Source organism: Saccopteryx leptura, chromosome 10 (genome assembly GCF_036850995.1).
Source record: "Saccopteryx leptura isolate mSacLep1 chromosome 10, mSacLep1_pri_phased_curated, whole genome shotgun sequence".
Taxonomy (NCBI): domain Eukaryota; kingdom Metazoa; phylum Chordata; class Mammalia; order Chiroptera; family Emballonuridae; genus Saccopteryx; species Saccopteryx leptura.
In genome coordinates, this window is record NC_089512.1 from 65,755,529 (window position 1) to 65,778,916 (window position 23,388).

Genomic DNA, 23,388 nt, shown 5'->3' on the forward strand with positions numbered 1-23,388 from the left:
TTAGAGCAGGCATCTGCACTTTACAGAACCCAGCCTTGCCTACAAGAAAGATGCCCAGATTATTGCCAATTCAGACCACTCAGAGATAGAGTGAGATGCCCAGGTCCCTAACCAGCGGACTGTAGTTAGCACTAGTGAAGGGGAAGATTAAAATCAATGTAATTTAGACTTGTGCTCCCCAGAGGAGTCCACATTGCAGGAAGAAGTGTCCATGCCCTTCATGGGTCAAGCAGAGTTACTGTAGAAACGGGAGCAGTGGCACAGACAGTTCTTCTCTCTCCCTATCTCTCCACTGGGCTTTTTAAAACTTGGAAATCACTCAGGTTTAATGTTTTGTTTTTTTCTAAACATACTGTCTTAATATGAACAATGCATCAATGCCTAAAGAAATAACTGTTTTTCGCCACCGCGAGCCCCTGGGATTGGCACAGCGTCCTGTGTCCATTCCTGCTCTGCAGTGAAATCTCCTCTCTCCCTTCGCTCTCCCTTCATGTGGCTGAGTCTCTGTCCTTGATTCGTAGATAAACAGTTTTCTTCTACAGTTGGTGTTTGTGGCAGAAATCCCAAAATGCTGGCTGGGGGAAGCCAGTGGGCAGAGAATTGGAAATGAGTTATGAAAAATAGCCACTCCTATAAAGAAAAATTCCATATAGCAACGGGAATGTGTAACAGACAGACAAAATATGTAAATCTGTGTTTATCTCAGACAGGGAACAAATCTATAGCATTAGCAATTATGATTTAGCTCAGAAGTTTTTTCCCTACCCAGTAATACTCATAAACATCAATATATATTAGAGCTTATGTGACAATGTTTTTCTTCTATTTCTTTTAAGGGTTATTTGTTTAACACACTTTTATTATCCTGCGTGATGCGATTTGGGAAGAGAGTATTAATTCTCTTATCAGCTCAGTTTCCTTCCCAGTTGTTCAGAAAATTGAGCTACACCAGCACTTTATGAAGTAAGAGCCATCACATGGAGCATTCATTCTGATCAGACTGAGCCATTTCTGAACTGCAGCTACCCAGGCAAAAGGGACGGACAGCTTAGCACTTCTGTGGCAGATGTACTGGAATGACACGGCAAACAACAGACTTAGGTACCTTCACACGGCAACCCCTAGCGGAGTATTCTCCTGTCATCTAAATTTTTGAGCCATGGTCTGCCTTAACTCTTCATTTCATATTGCTTGTTTAGTCTGATTTCAGTGAATATTATTCCTTGAATGATGATTTTGAAAGGTAGCTGATGTTCACTGTAGGTAATATAAGTAATGTATATGGTTTTATTCATTTATCCACTGAACCTACTGTAGTATTCATTCATTCACTCACTCAAGAGATAGTTACTGACTCTATAATGTTTCAGGGCCTGGCAGATTGAAGTAAGCCTGTTGCTGAGTATTTCTAGTTCTTAAACATATTGCCTATATTTTCATGTCAGAACAGTGGTTTTTCAACCTTTTTTATCTCATGGCACACATAAACTAATTACTGAAATTCTGTGTGACACACACACACACAAAAAAAAATATATATATATATTGCCAATCTGACAAAAAAACACACACAAAAAATAGGTATAATTACACCAGATGGCTATTGTTGTGTTGGCTATTTTCTTGTTTCTTTTTTGACAATCTGATGGAAAAGAGGTCGGTGCCACTGATTTAATAGTCAGGTATTGAACATTTTAAAAATTCTTGCAGCACACCATACTAGTTGAAAATTGCTGTGTTAGAATACTGTCAAATATAACCTTGTCAATACAAACAGTCTGTGGAGTGTCCTTGGTATACACTGTTAATCTGTGATTATTTTCTAATGAGCTTGATAATAAATTAGATGCTGGTAGCTCAGGTAGGACCACTGGGTGAGGGGATAGTTCTGTCCCATATTGTCACTGAGTCACTTATCAGAAAATGTCTACTGAATGCCTACTGTGTGTCATTATGTGAGATACTGGATCCTCTCCCTTCGACTTGCTCGATGATCTTAGAAGCTTGTCTGAACCTCTCTCTGTTTTTTGCTATACCATAGTTACTGATCCATGGTTTCCATTACTTGTAGTAAACCTGGAACAAAAATATTAAATGTAAAATTCCAGAAATAAACAATTTATAAGTTTTAAATTACATGCCATTCTGAATAGCATGATGAAGGCTTATATCGTCCTCCATCCTGCCTGAGACATGAATTATACCTTTGTCCAACCTGTTAGTCACTTAGTAGCCATTTTGGTTACCAGATTGATGGTCTCAGTATCACAGTGCTGGTGTCCAAGTTATCCTGCTAGGAGCCTAATGCTGCATCACAAGGCTTATGTCACTTACCTCCCTTCATCTTATCACATGGTGTCATCTTGTGTTATCACAAGAAGAGGACAAGTGCAGTATAGTGAGATATTTTGAGAAAGAGGCTATATTCACATAACTTCCATGGCAATATATTGTTATAATTGTTCTATGTTATTATTAGTTATCATTGTTCATCTCTTGTGCCTAATTTATAACTTAAATTTTATCATAAGTGTGTACGTATAGGAGAACACATAGTATCTCTAGGGTTTGGTAGTATCTGTAGTTTTGGGTGTCCACTGGGATTTTGGAACCTATCCTCAGTGGATAGGGGGGATGACTATAACTGTTTTACCCAGACCCTTCCGAGCCTTCATTTGATCACAGCCTCTCTTCACTTGCACTGATTATACTTCACCTGCTCTGTCCTGGGTCTGCTTCCCTTCCCATCCAGCGTGGGATCCAGAACTAGGCATTTCAGTAGAACACTGTCTACCATCACTTTCCCTTACTCCTTCTTTCTCCACTGCTTTGGCCATGGCAGCTCCCAACTCCGTCCACCATAGAGTCCCTTGCTCTTCCTGATAAGCTTGGTGAGTACTGATGCTGGTTCTCTCAAAACCACGCTGCATTGGTGAGTACTGATGCTGGTTCTCTCAAAACCACGCTGCATTGGTGAGTACTGATGCTGGTTCTCTCAAAACCACGCTGCATTGGTGAGTACTGATGCTGGTTCTCTCAAAACCACGCTGCATTGGTGAGTACTGATTCTGGTTCTCTCAAAACCACACTGCATCCACAGCTCTACCTTCTGGGCTCAGCTAAGCAAGTCCTCATGGATTCCTCAGTTCTCTCATTCACTACACTGACCTTTTCAGAGTTTGCCCACTACACTTAGCCTCGGCTGTTTCTTCCTTTGATCTCAGCAGATGGTTCAGTTCCTCTTTTAGTATAAAGATGGTAGTCATGTGACTGGTTAACCTTCCCTTTTCTAAACTCAGAACCTCCAGCACTTTTTCTCTTTGATGACCTCCTAAGTCTACAAGAGGGAAGGAATCTTCTGCTTATAGAGTAGCTGCCATATCCCAGACAATGTTATTGATTGCCTATACCTATACACCATATCCCTCCATGGCTCATGACCCCATTGTTCATTTGTTCATTTGGTCAGTCAGTCAGTTGGCTAATAGGTCAGCAAACATTTGCTGAATGCAGCTAAGTATCCAATACTTTTAAGTTTTAGTGAAGCAGCTGATAGGATACTCTTGCTTAGTGGGAGAAGTTGAATCATTATCATATGGAAATGTGCCTGGCCTTTGGCTAACAGAAACGGAGTACCTAGGATGAAATTTCTAAAGGTAACATTTAAGCTAGTTTCAAAGCATTTATAGGAATTTACTGATCAAAGTAGTAGAAAAAAGTGCAACCAAGAGGAAGAAAACAGCACACGTAGAAATATGAAAGAAGGAAGTATATTTGGGACACGGCAACCATGGGTGCTGGGCTAGTGAAGGCCACTGCAGTAGGGAAGTCTGGGGAGTTGCCCACGGAGTCTGTTACTACAAGCAAAGGAATTAAGATTATCCTTTGAAAACAGGAGAGCTTTGGAGGTTGGCAAGCAAAGGAATTAATTGATCACAATGACTTGTTTTAAATGGTGTTTATGAGGGTTATTGCAGACCCCTTAAGTTCTGCAGCATAAAGATGAGGAGGCTGCATGGTCATGGGGTGCTGAGAAAAAAGGGGTAATATAACAGATACAGATGAGTCAGGTTTTGGTGGTCAACTCAGTATCAAAGAAGATGACAGTGACTTTTTCCTGATCAGAGAAAGTAGCAAGTTTGAGGAAAAGAGTGTTCAGTTTTGAATATCTTGAGTTTTAGGGAATCAAAAGGACCTTAACTGCTGTGATGAACAATAAGGAATTTGGGGGGATCTACTCTAATCCTGGAATAGTTTGGGTTGAAGCATATATAGAGGGAATAGGGAAATCTTAAGAAATACCAACACTGAATGACAAGTAGACATAGTAAAATCTTTCAGAAAAGACGAAAAAGCCCTGCTGGATTGCTGTTGGATAGAGCATCGTGCTGATACGGAAAGGTTACCGGCTTGATCCCTGGTCAGGGCATATATAGAAACAGATCAGTGTTTCTCTCTCTCTCTCTCTCAGATCACAGAGTCAGGCTGGGAACCAGGGCACAGGGTATCGTGGACACTAAGGGAGAAGTGTCCGGTGTGACAGAGAAGCACTGGTCTGCTGGGTTCACAGTGGTTCTGTGTCCCGGCACCACCCTTCACCGGCTCCCCTGGCCCTGCCTGCTGTAAATGCTCCCCCAGGGCTCTTCTCCAGCCTTCCTGCCCCTGATCTAACTGGACACTGGGTGATAGTTGTCTAAAGAGTTTAGGAACTACTATCCTCTCAGAGGAAAAGGAGGAAAGGACAGAAGGAAAAGATATTTGATGTTGGGTGAGGGAATTCCCATTTGCCTTTCCCATCATCTTATCATACTCAAGTTCTTTAAGCTCATCAACATTGCCAACCACCCCTTCCTTCTTAAAACTCCCTTTAGTTTCTGTGTCACTCTCTAGGGCTGGCTCTACCCCTGACTCTAGTGTAGTAGACAGAGACTAGATGACTTTGATGTTCAAGTGTTTGTCCACCAGCTATGTTTGTTTGTTTTAATACTTCCTGATCTTCGGTGTTCTCTTCTTTTAAAAAAAAATGAGAGTTAATATGTACCCCACAGGGTAGTTATGTGGACTGGAACTTAGTACTTGGTAAATGTCACTGTTTCCTTAAATCTAGGAATTGGCTGAGGTCTGCTCCTAGGGCCTCCCCTGTCCTCTCAGTCTTACCCACTCCCTTTGAATTGTTTCACTCCCCGCTGGCTCTTGCTCTCACTACTGCTTCGCACCTGAGAAACACTCTTTCCTTCACTGACAATTTTCACAAAAGCCTCATTATTCTCCTGACCACCCCTGGGCTAGATATCCAAGAAACCTCACTGACTCTGCCTAGGCTTGTAGTGCTCCCAACTCATTGGTTCCAGCTGCACGATACCCCGCCCAAACATTCATTCATTCATTCCTTCATCTATATGACAGTGAATTATTTATCAAACTGCCCAGTACCCTGTTAGATATAAGATGAAGTCTGAAATCTGGCTTGCTGTTAAGCATTCAGAAAATTAGCATACAGTGTAATGATTGCTCTGCAAGACTTTATGTTACTGATTTTAGAGAGATTGATTTGTTGTTCCACTTATTTGTGCATTTATTGATTGTTATATGTGCGCTGACTGGGGATTGAACCCTCATCCTTGTGTATTGGGATGACACTCTAACCAATTGAGCTGCCCAACAGAGCCAAGATTTTATTGTAAAACTTGAACAGATGCTGTGTTAGAATGCCAGTCCCAGAACTGGTGGTGGGGTTGGTCTGGAAGAGCTTCATAGCTTGAAGTGTGTTGAGGTTCAGTAGGATTTGGCTCCTTAAAAGACTCCTGGCAGAGGCACAGAGGTGGAGGGAATGTGTGTGATGGTACAGAGGTATTAGAATTGTCTTTGAGTGTGGCCATAGTGTGGATAGGGAAAGGAACGAGAGAACACTGGTACAGCCAGAGTGTAGGGCTGTGTGTCTCGCACTGCGCTATGCAATGGAAAATGGTGAGACCCACGTGAGGAAGTTAACTTCTTGATTAGCCACACGTAAAACAGTGAAAAGAATCTGGTGCGAATTATATTTGATGTAATCCAATTTATCCAGAATATCATCATTTCCACATGTAATCAATATTACAATTTATGAAAGACACACTTCCGTTCTTTTTTTTCATACTAATTCTGAAACATCATCTGAAAAATATTTGGATATTAAAATTTCATCCAAAATACTTGGTCTTTATTTAAGTTTTATAAAAGTTACAGATAAAAATGTAGGTTAGTAGATTCACATACACAAGTTGTTTAATATATACTTAAAAGGTTTTCAGTAACCATTCTGAATGTCAATTTAAAAAATTTAAATTTAACCTAATTTGCATTAAAATTACTCATGTATTTAAAAACTCAAGTTCTACAGTCACGCCAGCCACCTTTTAAGTGCTAGATAGCCTTGTTTGGCTAGTAGCTTTTGAATTAGACAGAGTAGGCCTTGAAGCTTGAGTCTTCCCACTTGAAGCCATGGAGAGCCATTGCCTCACAGGAGGAGGCCAGACCAGGACAGGCGTCCATTCACATTTGGGCATTAGGCAGTGGTGCCCAGGTGCCCTGGAGCAAGGGTCTGGAGAGCAGATGTTCCTAAGAGGAAGAGCAGGTGAGTATTACTGGTAATATAGGAAAGCAAAGCGAAAGAAGACGATCAGATCATTCCTTTTTATTATTAATTTCAATTTATTGTGTTAACATGGATTCAGTTGTCCCACTCAATGTAACACCCTCATCTCCCAACCACATGCCCCATATTACACCCCCTTTGTCCCTCTCCCACTAACTCCCTCCCCCCCTTTCCTCTGGGATTTGTGGTCGTATTATCTGTGTCTGTGTGTTGTGTATATATAATTTCACTAATTTCTTTACCTTCTCTGATCCCATCCTCTCATCCCCCTTCCCTCTGACAGCTGTTCCTCTGTTCCCTGTGACCTCGCCTCTGCCTCTATTCCATTCCTCAGTTCACTTTGTTCATTAGATTCCACATATAAGTGAGGCCATATGATATTTTTCTTTCTTTGCATGGCCTGCCTTATTTCACTTATTATAATAATCTTCAGATCCATTCATGTCATCACAAATGTTAAGATTCCCTTCTTTTTCACAGCTGCATAGTATTCCATCGTGTATATGTACCACAGCTTTTTAATCCATTCATCCAATGATGGACACTTGGGCTGTTTCCAGATCTTGGCTATTGTAAACAATGCTGCCATAAACATGGGGGGTGCCTGTCTTCTTTTGAATTAGTATTTTGAAATTCGTAGCATATATTCCTAAAGGTGGGATAGCTGGGTCAAAAGGCAGTTCCATTTTTAATTTTTTGAGGAAACTCCATACTGTTTTCCACAGTGCCTGCACCAGTCTGCATTCCCACCAGCAGTGCAGGAGGGTTCCCTTTTCTCCACACCCTGTCCAGCACTTACTATGTGTTGTTTTGTTAATGAGCGCCATTCTGACAGGTGTGAGGTGGTATCTTATTATGGTTTTAATTTACATTTCTCTGATGATTAGTGACGTTGAAAAGTTTTTCATATGCCTATTGGTCATCTGTATGTCCTTCTTGGACAAGTGTCTATTCAGTTCCTTTGCCCATTTTTTAATTGAATTGTTTACCTTCTTGGTGTTGAGTTTTAGAAGTTCTTTATAAATTTTGGTTATAAATTTTGGTTATTAACCCCTTATCAGTGGTATTGGCGAATATGTTCTCCCATTTTGTGGTTTGTCTTTTTATTTTGTTCGTACTGTCTTTTGCTGTAAAGAGTTTTTTAGTTTCATATAGTCCCATTTCTTTATTTTGTCCTTTATTTCGCTTGCCTGTGGAGATCTATCAGCAAAAATACTGCTACGAGAGATGTCAGAGAGTTTACTGCCTATTCTTTCTTTCAAGATGTTTATGGTTTCGTGACTTACATTTAAGTCTTTTATCCATTTTGAGTTTATTTTTGTGAATGGTGTAAGTTGTTGGTTTAGTTTCATTTGTTTTGCAGGTAGATGTCTAGTTTTCCCAACACCATTTGTTAAAGAGACTGTCTGTACTCCATTGTATATTCTTGCTTCAGTCAGATAATTCTTGATTGAGGATGTGGCCCCTTCCCCCAAAACCTCTGGCTTGGGGTTTAGGTGGAGGGAGAAGTAGGTGATCTGAGTTTACAATGAAGCTGAGGTTCTTTTAGAATGCTGAAGGAGAACTGTCCAGAAGGGTGTAGGGCAGTACATTTCTGGAAAGCGTTTTTGGTTGACTCCTGCAATGACTCAGGAGTCCCTGAGTGTGAAGTGTGGATGCCTGAGGGCCAAAGCCATCTGGGCAGAGTAGGGTCAGCTAACTGCAAAAGCCAGCTGCAGCAGGGAGCCCACCACGCGTGCTCTTCTGCTGCTCGGGTTGCGTAGGACTGCAGTGGAGCCCCTCTGAAGAGGTGGGACAAGAGACCCTGGTGGCCTACAGAGTCAGAAATATTCACTATCTGTCCCTTATCAGAAAAGCTTTGGAGCTCTGAGGGCGGAACTCTAGGTGAGATGAAACTTTTAAGAATGAGCAGAAGTTAAGTTTATTCAGAAGAAAGAGAAGGAGCCATCAGCTGTGTAGACAGAACCATCTTGAGGCAAAGGGAAGAGAGACAATAAGAATGACAGTGTCATGTGTTCTCAAGAGGTCAGGTAAGGTAAGGATTGAAAAGTGTCCATTGAGTTTAGCAACTCCAGGCACATTAGCAGTTGTGGTAGGAATACTTCAGCAGAGAGGTGGGGCAGGACCTAGCTGGCCGTAGGTAGAAGCCCTGGTGGGAGGGAGGGAGGTGGTGGAGGGGTGAGGACAGAGCAAGTGGTCAAGGAAGACTGCTTTCACTGGGTGCCTACCTGACCACAGGTGAGGGAGCCCTGAGCCAGCAGGCACGCAGGGGACGGGGGCAGTGGGAGGGAGGCCAGCCATCTCTCTCTCTCTCTCTCTCTTTAGAGCAAAATGACTTTTCATTTGTTTGTTTATTTTAAATTTATTTTTAGAGAGAGAAATGGATTGAGAGACAGAGACAGAAACATCAGTTTGTTCTTGTATTTGCCTTGACCTGGGATTGCATAGGCAACCTCTGTGCATCGGGGCGATACTCTAACTCTAACCAATGGAGCTACCCAGCCAGGGCTATCCCTCTCTGCAGCACCCCCCTCCCTCCCTTCTTCCCTTCCGTCCTTCTTTCTTCCTTAAGATTTTATTTATTCATTTTTTAAGAGAGAGAGAGAGACGTGGGAGAGGAGCAGGAAGCCCCAACTCCCATATGTGCTCTGACTGGGCAAGCCCAGGGTTTCGAACTGGCGACCTCAGCGTTCCAGGTCGACACTTTATCGACTGTGCCACCACGGGTCAGGAGCCTCTGTCAGTACCAGATTGCAGTGCCCTCATTTGTCCCCCAGTCTCCATGCTTTAGCTTGTCCTGGACACTCCCATCAGACTTCTTTTCCTATTAAATTCCTCCTATCCTCGACCTTCTCTGCTCCGTGCTCAGTGAACGGCCCATCTCTAGTCTTCATTTTCAGGTTTGGCTACTCCCATTTCCAGGCTTTGTCCTCGTTCTTGCCTGTCTGCTTGCTCTGCCTGCCCCAGCCCTCTGGATGCCCAACTACTTGAAATACATACAGCACTGCATTTCCGTGTCAGGGCCCCAGCCAAGTCTTCCCTGACCCAGGAGAGGTGCTCAGGTCAGTAATATTTGCAAAGTAGAAATGCAAGCAGAAATCATAGATCATTAAAATTTTAAGGCACATTATAAATTTATTATTCAACAAGAATAGTACTTGTTGCTTTGATCTCATAATAAAAACATTACAGATTTGCATAGGACAGTTTTCTCAACCGTGACACTTGGCATGGGGGACCAGGTGACTTTTGTTTGGGACCTATATTGTTGGGTTGTTAGTAGCATCCCCGTCCTCCCATTACCACCCCTTTGCCGTAGTTGTGACAACCAAAAATGTCTCCAAATATTGCCATATATACCCAGGGTCATCCTTTTTTCTCCTGCTTTGCATTCTTAATAGTTAGATCCAAGGGAAATTATCCTAAATAAATATCTTATGCCAGGCAGTAATAAATGGTACCTACCACTGTGACTGCCAACCAAACTGTTGGAGACTCTGGCCTGTTGTACCCAACAGTACTCAGTTTATAGAAATCAGAGTAGATGCTCGTGTGTGCTGTCGCTGTGCCACTCAGCTGGCGCATGTCAAGGTTGAGGTCTTCATGTAACTCACCTGCCCCAGTGTCTCTGCCTATTCCATATCAACTAGTCTATTTTGTATTTTGTGGTCAGGGACATTCTGATACAAGTGAGGTCAGAATTCTCCCATCACAAGTATGCACCTGCTATAAAGAAGCCTGCTTTTTGGAAAAGAACCAAAAAATTGTACACACATAGACAGCTATTATGTCATATTTACATTTTTTATTTAAAGAGCATGAACTCATGGGAAATGAGTGCAGAGAAGATGTGGTAGAGATTGGAGGGCTGCTTTAAAGAACACCAAACACACCCACTTGTAATGTTAGGAGAGCTTCACATTCATTGTAGTAGACTGGAGCCTCTTTGCTCCTGGGGTAGGTATCCTCAGTGGCAGGGATTTGACCACCAACCTGATTCCTGTTCAGTCCAGTTTCCCCCCATATAGATACATGCAGTGGTGGGATTCAACTGGTTCACACTGGTTCGGCAGAACCAATACCTAATTTTTTGTTGAATTTGGTGAACCAGTTGTTAAAATGGTGCCTAGCTGCCTAATGTGGAAATCACAAATTTACATTCCTTACTCTTTTTTAATGTTCATCTGTGCAACAGCGTATTCTAAGTGTCCGTAGTAATGTTCATTCCATCCATGGGTGAAAAAAATTGCAAGTGAGGACACCATTCAAGAAGCAATATGGAAATATCTTAAACAGTTGTATTGTTTTTTGTCAGGTATTATTAATATTATTTCATTAATATTTTAAAACTCATAATCTAGTTTTGTGTACCTCTTTTATTGTTTTTATTTAAGTATTAAATGCATGAAATAGTAAACTACCTTTTGGTATATATTTTTTATGCTTAAAACGGTTATTATGGCAGAGAACTGGTTGTTAAATTATTTGAATCCCCCACTCGACACGTGGGAAGGGCACCAATAATTTGCCACTGTTGCACAATATGAGGTACAGCTTGCTAATCTTGTCTGAAATTATTAGCATGTACTTTCTTGACTTCAACAAACTGCATATATAAAGGAGAAATGCTACTGAAAAGTCAATGAAAGATTTTCTTCAGGTATTGAGCCTTTCAAATGATCATCAAAAGCTGCTTGGAACAGGGCTGGTGTTCAGTATTACCCTCTGCCCTGTCTGCATTATTCCTTTCAACTGTAAGTTGGTAAACACAGCTTATTCTCAACAATAACTGGAAAGTTAATGACATTCTCTAAGCTGTCGTTAGAAAAAATACTGACTTTATTGATGTTATAGTATTCCTTCTATAGTCAGGAGAAAACGGGAAAAAAATTTAAACTGAGAACACAGTTCTTATTTTATGATGGGAAGAAGAGAATTCTGCCCTTGGGAATTTTTTAGTAGCTTCCCAAAGGTCTGAGTTTTATGGGCTACTAATAATTGTTGTGATTTATTGAGCACCTACTACATACAAGGCACTTTGCATATATTAGCTGTGTATGCTCTCAGAGCACTGTGAATTTTTCATAGTAGCACTTATCACAGTTGTAATCTCCACTTATTTATATGACTGATTCATTAATGTACGTCTTCTCCATTAGACAGACACCTCCATGTGGATGGATCTGTATCACTTTTTGTTCCCCATTTTTGTCCCAAACTTAATACATAGCCTGGAACATATTAGGTACAAAATAAATGTTGTTTAAAAGGATGAGTAAACCCAGATGCAGAGAAGTATAATTTCAGAGATGAAAAAATGGAAAGAATGGTTGGGTAGCTTGTTGAAAATGTGTAAATGAGCAGAGTGGGGAATCCGGTTCAAGTATGTCTGGTGTGATGGCTGTTCCCTTTTCCCCGTACCTCTCTTCTCAGACTCTAACATACCTGTGGTCACCTAGAGAATCTTGTTAAAATGGAGATTCTCATTTAGTAAGTCTGAGGTGGGCCTGGGAATTGACATTTCTAAGTGTCCAGAAGCCACCCATGCTTCTCTCCATCCAGCGTACTACATATAGTCAAGGTCGGCACCGCAGATCAGTGCAAGAGCGGAACTTCTTTGTCAGTCGGGTAGATGTGGTTCCAGCTGGAAAGCCCATGCAGTGAGACGGAGAGAGCCCTTGCCCGGGACTGATCTCCTAAGGACAGTGCCTCCAGGATTTGCTCTTGAATAAATACTCTGGCCCCTTCATCAGCTGGTTATCCAGTGGCTGTGATCTTAGTCGAGCTTTAACTTGTATTAATGATGCTATAATGGGCTCAGTTGCCTCCATTATTTCTCATACTAGTTACAGGTGTTATTTCTGCTCTGAAGATGTCCAGTATCCCCCACCCTTCACATTTACCATGGAAATGCCAAGGAGTAGCAAAAACCTTTCCAAAGTTTCTTTGAGTGTTTAGTTGATGAAGGAGTCCTGTGGACAATAGAGTTTCCAGATACCAGATGGTCCCACCATCAACTCTGAAGCTATTTGATAGCACCGTACTCAGTGTGTGAAGGGAGGCTGCCCAAACTGATACCGCTGTTGGCGTCCACTCTATCTATTTGGGGCACCGTAAGCTCTAGCCCTCTTGTTGGCATGCCTGTGGCAGTCTGTTCCCAAATACCCTTTCTGGCTCAGCACTTACTCCTAGCTCTTAAGAAAGAAGTAAAAAACTTGGCATATTGGCCCTGGCCAGTTGGCTCAGTGGTAGAGCGTCGGCCTGGCGTGCAGGAGTCCCGGCTTCGATTCCCGGCCAGGGCACACAGGAGAAACACCCATCTGCTTCTCCACCCCTCCCCCTCTCCTTCTCTCTCTTCCCCTCCCGCAGCCAAGGCTCCATTGGAGCAAAGTTGGCCCAGACGCTGAGGATGGCTCTGTGGCCTCTGCCTCAGGCGCTAGAATGGCTCTGGTTGCAACAGAACAACGGCCCAGATGGGCAGAGCATCGCCCCCTGGTGGGCATGCCAGGTGGATCCCGGTCGGGCGCATGCGGGAGTCTGTCTGACTGCCTCCCATTTCTAACTTCAGAAAACAAAAAACAACAACAAAAAACAAAAACAAAAAAAAACTTGGCATATTTTCTAGTCAATGTTGGTAAGGGGAGGATCCGAGATTGAGGTATTTGTCTCACCATCTGACAGCGTACAGGTAAGCGTGTTTCTGTGAGAAGGGCCCCTCAGAGCTGTGATTACTTATCCCTGAGCAGTCGGATGCCCATTCCACTCTCCTTTGTCACCAGCCTAGCTAGTTCACAGTGTCTGAGCTGAACCCTGCTGACTATGAGATGGTGTCTGGGTTCTTGACTTTAGGCCTACTGATTCTCATTCTTCTTAGCCATTCCTATCAGATATGTTCATCCTCTTCGTGCCTAATTGAGCCTACTCTTCCTCTGTGACATGATGTCTCTATCTTGTTTGCATGTGAGATTGGAAGATGTGTATATGTTGCGTTTTAATTGTATAGTAGTAAAAATTGAAGGGGCACTTTTAAAAAGATTTATTTTTCCTCTGTATTTTGAAAAACTATTTTAGAGTGCTCAGGTGTACTAACTTGTGATGAGGGTAGATTAATTAGATAAGGACTCACAAGTTAAGGGAGTCATCATACAGTATTATTGAAATCATACGGAAAGTAGACTGGCAGATACCTGTAGTTTGTCCCGAAATCACTTACTGAAGAGCATGCTTTAGGTCCCTCACATGGACAACAAGGTGCAGGGACTGGAGACCATGAATGAGAAATATACCACTGATGGAATTTTCTTAAAGCACAGGATGTATTTTGATATCTTTTGTCTTTTTACATTAGGTTTTCTCCCTTCAATATTTATATTTTATTTTGTTTAGTATTGTTATATTGATTTTAATCTCTGTAAACTATATCCCTATGTCTTTGGATTGATGAGTTTCCCAAAGAAGTGATTAATGTGTACAGACATGGGAAGCCACATAAACAAGTGACAGCTTATATTTCATTTTATATATATTTCATATTTTGTAATACCTTAACATCATGGTCATTGTCCCCATTAAAAAAATATCGTATTTTGTGAAATGAGACAATCTTTGAGGCATATCCCATTATGTAGATACCATGTCTTTAAATTATAGTAATTTCTTAAGATTTTAAGGCAAAATGAGCTCTTAGAAGTGTGATTAATAGCAGGGAATGAGGCTAATGCTGGGTCATCAGTTGCACTCCATTATAAAAAAGGTTGGACCAATAAAAGCATCTATCTTTTTGACCAATAAAACATTTGAATGATATGCTTATAGTTTTTATCATACAGTAGTTACTTGGTACTGAATAAACTCTGAACTTGCATTGCTGAAAGGATGGTGCACGGTCAGGCAGACCTGGCAAGGAGGTATATGTTGAATCTGCCAGTCTGATTTTTTTTTTTTAAGATTTTATTCATTTTAGAGAGGAGAGAGAGAGAGTGAGAGAGAGAGATAAAGGGAAAGGGGGGAGGAGCAGGAAGCATCAACTCCCATATGTGCCTTGATCAGGCAACCTCAGTGCTCCAGGTCAGTGCCCCATCCACTGTGCCGCCAGTCTGATTTCTGAGTCATCTTCTGTAATGGTGACAACTGTGATTCAGGAACCCCGCTCAGTTTGGGATAGGAGTGGAGAGTCTAGGCAGCTGGTTATTTGTTTCTCTAACAGTGGAAGTGTACACAGTAGGCTTTTTATAAGAGCTTTGTGTTGCCGTGTTAGGAATATCGTGTCTTGGAGTCGAGGATAGACACATCACATGGGTCTCTGAAGGGTCCCCAGCTCAGCTGCCAGTGCACAAGCTAGTACCGCTCACTGGTGTGTTGGAAGAGGATTTTTAGGTGGTTCATAAATCATTCACCAATTTTCATTATTGTGATTTGATGTTGAAGCAATTCCATTTTCAGTCTGTTTTAATCCTTCTGATAAAGCAAGGAAGAAAGTCTCCATTTGGTACTAGTGTGTCTTTAATCTCTCTCTTCCAGTTGTGAGCTCATTATTTAACAAAGAAAGAACATGGCTGTGCTCAGGGCCTTTGTGGGCAGCAGGTTCTAGTTAGAATTTAATAACATTGGTTAGGTGTATTACATTTATTGTAAAGTTTTTCTCTTCCATAAAGGGATACATACTCGCTTTCTGTGTGACAAAATGATACAAAGTTTCCTTTGAAATAAACTTATGTTTGTCAATATGAATAAATTTTTTTAAATAGTGTTGGAGGAGGTTTAGATGGAGGCAACAAAAACAATGAAGATAGAAAGAAGAGTGAGGATTCTTGAGGCTAAGAGACTGGCTCAGGTGCCCCTCAGACGGCACGGCACTCGGAGTCTCGGAATGTGGGAGACTGCCCAGAGATCTGTGAAGAGAGGAAAGCAGTCCTTTTGAATATCAGTTGGGTCTCTTTAGAGGATATTCCATGTTTAAAACAGGATATATAAACAATAAATGGACTCTTTCTCTCCCATTTATTTTATTTTATGTATTTCTAGGGAACAAAATAAGTAAACTGGGCACATGAGGTAAAACTAAACATGAGTTAGAGGGCAAGTTTACCACCACAGCTGCAGTACAGACATGTTTATTTTTGTTTGTTTTTTTTAATCCTACTTATGATAAGGCATCAGTACAATTATCTCGGCATATAAGGGAGTTTCCTCTGTGTAGTGATTATGTTCCTAGGTCTGGTTGGGCTTTATAAACTACAGAACTCAATTATTGGCCTTCATTAAGGGAGATGGTTACAGCTCTTTGCGTTACCATTTAGAATTGTAAACTCTGTTTACAATCTTTTACTAGTAGTCTAGTATCTGGGCTTTAGGAGAATAAAAATGATGGTCAGACTCCTACTGAATACAGGGTGGGGCAAAAGTAGATTTACAGTTGTGAATACCTGAAACACAGAGTTAATTTTTGTATTATCCCTCTATCATCTATCTATCTATCTATCTATCTATCTATCTATCTATCTATCTATCTACCTAAACAGAGACAGAGAGAGGGACATATAGGGACAGACAGACAGGAAGGGAGAGAGATGAGAAGCATCAGTTCTGTGTTGCAGCACCTTGGTTCTAACCGCCCTGTAGACATTTCTTCTCCAGACACTGTTGCGGCTTTAGAGCTGTGTTGGTTTGGGGAAAGGAGACTGTCAGCAGGGAGTGACTTAGGAAACAAACCACAGCACAAGAGAACAAAACAAAAGGAAAAACACTCTCTTTGCTTTGTGACTTCAGGATTAGAGCAAAAGGTTAGATCATTGGAGTGGGAGGAGGGATGAGAGTCCCCCGAGAAGGTTAAGTTTATAGTGGAGCTGGTTGGTGGGACCAAGAGTAAGCGGGGTGACCGCTAAAATTTTTGTTGTATTTTTAGACAGAGATGGAAATTCCGGTGATCTGATTATTACTAATGTAATTGCCAGAATAAAGTGCACCTTTATTTGTTTTAATATCATTTTCCAATTTTGCTTTAGATATAGCAGACAGTGTTTCTCTGTGCTTTGCACTGACACAGTGGAGTTTTTAAAAATTAATTAACTGATTGTAAGGGTAAAACATAGATTACCAAATATAAATTACCAAACTTTTTCAAGTATGCTTTGCTTATTAAATTTTAAGTAATAGAGGAATATTATTCACAGGTATCAAAATTAAGTAGTTTAATAATGTTAAAGTGTCTGTACAATAGATTCAAACTAATACTTTAACTGCAAATTATATACCTGAATCTAGTATTTCTGATAAGGCATGATGACTTTCTTATACAGTAAGTTGTTTAACGTGTTAGTACACAGGAAGCAAAATTTTGAAAATAAAACATTTCTTCGTAACACTTTTATTAGTGGACACATTGCACTTACTCTTAGCTTCCAGAACTTAAGATCTCTTTGGTAAGCTGACAAAATGAACTCCTGAATGGTTACATGTAACATCACCTAGTTCATTTTTTATATAATCTGTTATGAGGGCAAAGTTATGACATGATAGTTTTATTTTTGCAGGATGGTTGAGAATGCTACAAATCTATTTGTTTGTGGACCTAGTGCGCTTAGCAGTACCTTGGGGAGGGCGGAAAATCAGCTTTTTCCTTCTAGATATAACATTCAAAGTTTGAATTGGGTGTGACCCCTATATTTCATTGATATAAGATGGGCCTAGAAAGTGACTGCAGTTACTCAAGCATGAAAACATGAGATTCTTTTCAAGCTGTTAACCAAATTTCACCTTTAGTAGTTTAAAGCATGTGAACGTTTTAATTTTATCTCTAACCCAGCTGTAGACCAAGCTCCTTTGGGGGCGACTTGTTTCTTATGTGGGAGCCATGCTTTTTTATTTGTAAGTCATGCCACCAGGAAAGAGTTAACTGGATTTCACTTCATTTGCTCTGGCTTATATGATGATGAGTAATGTGAGGTTGGTAACAGCAAATTGTTGTTTATAAGCAAACATGGCATTGTGCAAACAAGCAGGCCTGGTTTCCAACTGGCCTGATTTCATGGTGGTCAGCAGCTGATCTATGTAACACACAACCTTTCTGCCTCTAAATGTCAGAAGAATGACTGTTTGTTTATCCGGCTTTCTTTGCAGCTGTTTACCCTGTAATGCATTTACCTCGACCTTGATTCCCAAAGACGGGCCCCTTTTTCCTCCCAGGTCTGTTTACACTAGTCCTGCCCCTGGTGTCACCTATGAAATCTGTTGATTATTCCACCTGGTTAATGTTAAATTACTCTTGTAAGATGATGTGTTTGTTCATAAACATAAATGCTGGGCCCCTTGTTTACTGTACCCATGGCAGCAGTCCTTATTAAACAAATACTGCTTTGTTTGCGGGTGTGAGCAGCAGTTTATCCTGCAAGGTCTGTTTTAAAAAAACACACACAGAAAAAAAATTATGCTAGAATTTTGATAAAGGAAGAAAAAGGGGAACTTGTCCCTGGAATGTGGTTGAAACAGACTTAGGTTTGCTTTTCTTATCTTTTGCTTGGATGAAGGGGCTGAGAGATTAGCAAGTTGTTTGGTTTTTCTAAGAGATTTCCTTAGTGTAATGATATCTATGTAGTTGTTTGCTTTTTGCAGAAGGGAGAGAGCTCTCCTGAAAGGCCACTAGCACGGTAATAGAACATCAGACACTAGAAAACTCTTTGTGGAGCAAGCAAGGACTCAGGAGGTCTAGGAGAAAAAGTCTAGTGCTATGAACAAGGCAATCACCTTTGACAGGTACAGTCCTTGGGTTTTGTATTGTGAATGCATTGTGTGTTGTGTGGGCTGCATGTGACCCTGCGAGATGGGTGTACTTTGTTAAATTTGGAAAAGGAAGATTAATTTTTAGTTAGATGAGTTCTGAATAAATCCTGTGTCATATAAATAGAGGTATCTTAACTGGGAGGAAATCCAATAATTACTACACATTATATGTTTTTAAAGCTACTGTTCTTATTCTTACCTGTCTCTTTTACTTGTCTCATTTTATAATGAGTTTTTACATGTTATTTTTAGTGAAGTAAAACAGAAATAATATATATCTCTTCGTTTAGCTCTCTCTCTGTGTGACTGTTGTCCCATGGACACTGGTGCTGCATTAGAAGGGGCAGGGCACGAGCCTGTCCTTTGTCATGTTTAGCAAACAGCAGAGAAATCTCAGCTCACATCATCTTTGTCTTTGTTTTTTACAATTCTTGTTTGTTGCTGTTTCTGAATTTGCATTGTGCTTCAGGACTAGGAAGGGTTATGCTGTCAATTACAAGGATACAGCAGAGACTGGTGTGAGGCTTGAGGTGGAGGGTCATGACCTTCAACAAATTGTGGACATTGTATCAGGAAAAGCCTGCTAATCTATCTGTATGAGCAACTTTGGCGGGGAGGGGGGTGCGGGTATATATTGTGTGTGTGTTGAACTTTTTGAAGGATAAAATTAAATAATTGTTTCTTTCACACAATGGAGAAATGCAAGCAGTGGACTTCTGACGGCCTGTATTCACTAAGCTGCTGTGATGCCGTGAGCTTAGTGTTCACTTTGGCCACCAGAGCGGTTAGGGGATGGCTGCCAAGTGGGGAGACATGAAGTACATCATCATGCCAGTCACTAATGGATGATGGGAGCCTGGCCCCGTGTATATAAATTATATAAAATATGGAAATGAGAGAATCTATATTCTGAACTGGTTGTTGGTCACTTGATTACAGCTGGGTATTTGTGAGAGTTCATCAACTGTTTGAATGTTCAAATGATTTAAGTTCAGCAGGCTTTGTTAGTTCTCAAACTTAAAATTCATTTTGTTCTGTAAAAATGCATTTTAATTAAGCACCAAGAATACTCGGTCCTATCCCACCCCACGCTCCAAAGCTCCCTCGTGGCAAAGCAAACAGTCTAGGGCTGAATTGGCAAAGCGTCTTTTTGGTGTCTGTGTACTTATTCGAGTGTCTCTGGATTAATACAGCAGGGACTGGGCCTTATTCTCCTTTGTACTTCTGTTTCCTAGAGCGGCTTCTCTCTGACTTTCATAGTTTGCCCACAGTTGCTGTGACTGCAGCACTTAAACTCTTGTCTACTAAGAGAGAAGGAAAACAAGGCCAACAGTAGCCAGATTCTAAAAATATAAATTAGACATCTGTAACTTTTACGAGGGTGGGATGCTTGTTGTCTGCACTCACTGATGCCTTATAAAGATTTGACTGTGTCCAGGGAAGTTTGGTTAAGACAGGTTGTGAGAGGGAGACGCCGCCCGCTCCCGTGCGCAGTGCTCCTGCCTGGCTCTTGGAGTTCAGAACTGCCTTCTCCTTGAAAATGCCATCTCCTGTCTCCACATCAAAACCTGGTGGAAGGGAAGCCATGTCTTTGTTTAGGGACATTATTTGATTACCACCCTGTTCCTCTAACTCTGTTCTGAGTCATGAGTTATAGGGAAAATTAAACATGCTATTCTCTACCATATTCAGTTTATTTGAATTGTTCTTATGAATATTGAATACAGTCTTTGTTCAGAATGGATTTTGGTGGAGTTTTACATTGGTTTATTATCTTTAAGTTTTCAACAACTGGGACAATCCTACTTCTATTAAGACTTAAAATGATTTAATGGCTTGAGATATTTTTTGCGTTTTACAACTCCAAAATGGCCAGTCACTCCAAAGAAGTATAGAAAATAGAGTATTTTAAAAGTATTGTAGAAACATAAAATGTAGTAGCTGGCTAGAGTATAAACCCTTAATCTTATTTGATTGAGAGGTTAGATTTGGATTTTTCTTTCATTTAGTTAAAAATTCAGCAACTATATATTAAATCTCTATTATGTGCAAGGTGAACCTGAAAATAAAGTTTGAGATAAAGAAATTTTTTTAAAAGTTATTATTAAACAATAGAAATGGAGAGGTGGAAAAGGAATCATTCTAATATGAATGTTTCTCTAATTAATTGATAAATGTAAAGTACTAATTTAATTGATAAGTACAAAGTAGTTCCTATTTTTCCCCCTGTTCTTTGAACTCTAAAGGTGAGAGAACAACCATTTGCATTATTAACAATGAACCTGTTTTCCTCCCAAACTTCTCACCACTGAGGCTTCCCAGCCGCACTGAGTCCCTGCAGGTCTTTCCCTGTGGGCTGGCTCAGGTGCACCGAGCCTGTTGCCCTGTTGCCGGGACCGATTCCTTCCTAGACAGAGCCGTGTTTCCTGCTTTTTGGGGCAGGAGAGATGAGTCACTGCTCCTGATGATCCATGTGCCAGAGCTTCCTAGGAGGGGCTGCTGCCACTGACATATGTCTTTGCCCCAGGACACCCCGCCCACAACCTCCAGGTCGTTCCCAGCTCCGCTAACCTGAGTTCTGGGAAGACCCCGGTCTTCGCCCTGATGTCCTCCTGTGCAGCTAAAAGGGGGGCCACTGGCTGTGTGTGTGTGTGTGTGTGTGTGTTGTTGTTTTTTCATGTTTTTGACAATTTCATTGTCTTGACTTTTTCTTTCTAAGTGCTAAATGAAATTTCAGATTTTTAAAGATAGATCTAGACATCTATAGAGCATGATAAAGTTGATAATACATAAATCATTTTTAACAACAGGTAATATGCATAATTTATGGGGTTACGGTGCTATCTTTTTGATATTTATGATGGATAATTCTCAGTTTTTGCCCTCATATTACTGCTTTAAATTATAGCACCAGAAAATTAATGAGGAAGTAGATTTATGGGTTTCATTTGTTTGTCAATTCGGAAATTAATTGGGTGTTAATTTTAGCCGTCCCTCATCAGACCAGGACGTCAGTATGTGTGCAGTACTTTGCATTCATTGTCGCTCACCTCCCATTTACTGAGGGTCACTAGCTTTGCATACATTAAAATAGCCCTCAGGCTCACTCCCTTGATTACTTTCTGAACTGCCATGCATTAAAATATTTACGCCTTTCTGTTATAATTATGAAAATTTGGTTTTGGAAGATGGTACCTTTGTAAAACAGTTGGCAACCTGACTTTTCATCCTAAATTTGGCTCTTGGACGGGCTTTCCATCAGGTGGGACCCCTGCCTGTGGGGGCAGCATATAGGCAAATGGTGGTCCATTCACAATTTGGGGAAGTGATCTCATATGAGAAAATAATCAGCTGTTGTTGCTCTGTTTCTCTAGTTTGCCCCTTTTCCACATTTTTTAAGAGTATTCTATGAACCCCTGTAGACAGTGATTCAGCATCGTGGGGCCAGTGGAGCCCCCTCCATCATGCCCTTTCTTCACCTGCTTCCCTGACCCCAGACTTTGACTTGTAGTCCCCCTCACCAGCCTGCAGCTTGTGCAGGATGAGCAACTGAAAAGCATGTGCTTCGTGCTAGGAATGGGTGTCCAAGGCGGTAGCTCCGCACGGAGGCTCCGCTTTCCATCTGCATGCTTTCTGTTGCTGGAGTCCCTTTTGGTTTTGAATGGTTGTGGTACGCAGAGTGGGCTAAGAGTGGAGCTGGTTAGTGGCCCTTGATTCCCTGCTGTTAGCCTGAGATGGGGGTGCAGGTGGGAGATCTCCGTAGCTGCATCTTGCTCCTTAAAAATTCCTTTCAGAATGTTGTGTTGCCAGGTATACATTTTGCACATTTAAAGAGAACCAGTTCCTTTACTTGATGAGACCCAGAAGTGTATACATGCTTTATATCTTAATCCAGACAAGTTAGTTTTTCTTCTTTCCTCACTGTCATGAACAAGATCATAAGGATTTTGAATCTTCATGATGCAAATGAGTAATGTAAAGAGTACTTCTTTTAGAACCAGAGCTCCCACACTCATTCCTGTCCAGTCTATAAATTCTGCATGCACTGTAACGGATGGTGAAGTGAGAGCCACGTGTTCAATATTCCTAAACTACAGAACTTCTCTTGGGCTCTATTCTTAGAGCTATCTCTTCCTCCCTCACTCTCTTCCCCTCCCCCTACCATCCCCCCTGCTTTCCCTCCTTTCCTCCCCCCCCCCAAGAACTTCTGTTATCTCTTCAAAGTTGCGTGCCATTTTCTTCCTTTCCTTGCACAGGGATGAACAATGAGAAAGAGGATTTTTCCTTTTCGATGCAGGGAGGACCCAGTAATCATGCTAATTGTTTTCCTGAAAGTGATTTTGTGGTTATGTTCCTTCTATTCTCTCCACAGAAGTGGAAATATATTTTACAAAAGTATGTTTAGCTTAATTTACACACCCTTTCACGAACAGACTATGTTCTTTAAGGGCATTTATTATTCTCCTTCACGTAAATAATTGATTAGCCAAGTTAATTTACTTCTGCCTGACTTGGTCAACCTTAATTAACTGCCCTGGAATCAAGACCGAACTTTTTGTTAGCTTAAAATCATTCATAAGCATGATAACAAGGGCTTTATTTTCTCTAATTTTTCGGCATTAACACTGTAACCAAGCAAATAATCATAATAATAAAGTATTGCTTTAATGTGCTATAAATACATTGGTCTGGATGTTACGAATTTTCCAGAACACTTTCAGAGAGCAGCTTTGTTGGAAATGACAGTAAACAAGCATGCTAAACTCTACTCTTATCCTTTTCTGTAGTCCCTCCAGCACACACAGCCATCTTTTGAAATCTGAAGTTCTGTAATGTTTCCAAGAAAGATGAGAAACGGGCCATTTTGGCTTCCTTAAGCTTTCTGATGTTTGTGCAATTGTAGCATCAGCCTTTGTGACGTGATCACATGATCCATTCAATTCAAATATAATATAGCATTTGTATTGGATGGC

General features: G+C 41.0%; 1 protein-coding gene across 17 annotated transcripts in view; it reads left to right on the forward strand.

Annotated features, from left to right (window-relative positions):
- FOXP1 (forkhead box P1) overlaps positions 1–23,388 on the forward strand; it is a 650,161-nt gene that overhangs the window by 371,083 nt on the left and 255,690 nt on the right. Inside the window, exon 1 of one of the 17 annotated variants that reach the window (XM_066351743.1) lies at positions 18,259–18,388. The exons of the other annotated variants lie outside the window; for them this stretch is intronic. The gene's annotated coding sequence lies outside the window, so the exon portion shown is untranslated. Of the gene's footprint in view, positions 1–18,258; positions 18,389–23,388 lie in introns of those variants that run through there. 17 annotated transcript variants of the gene reach the window in all.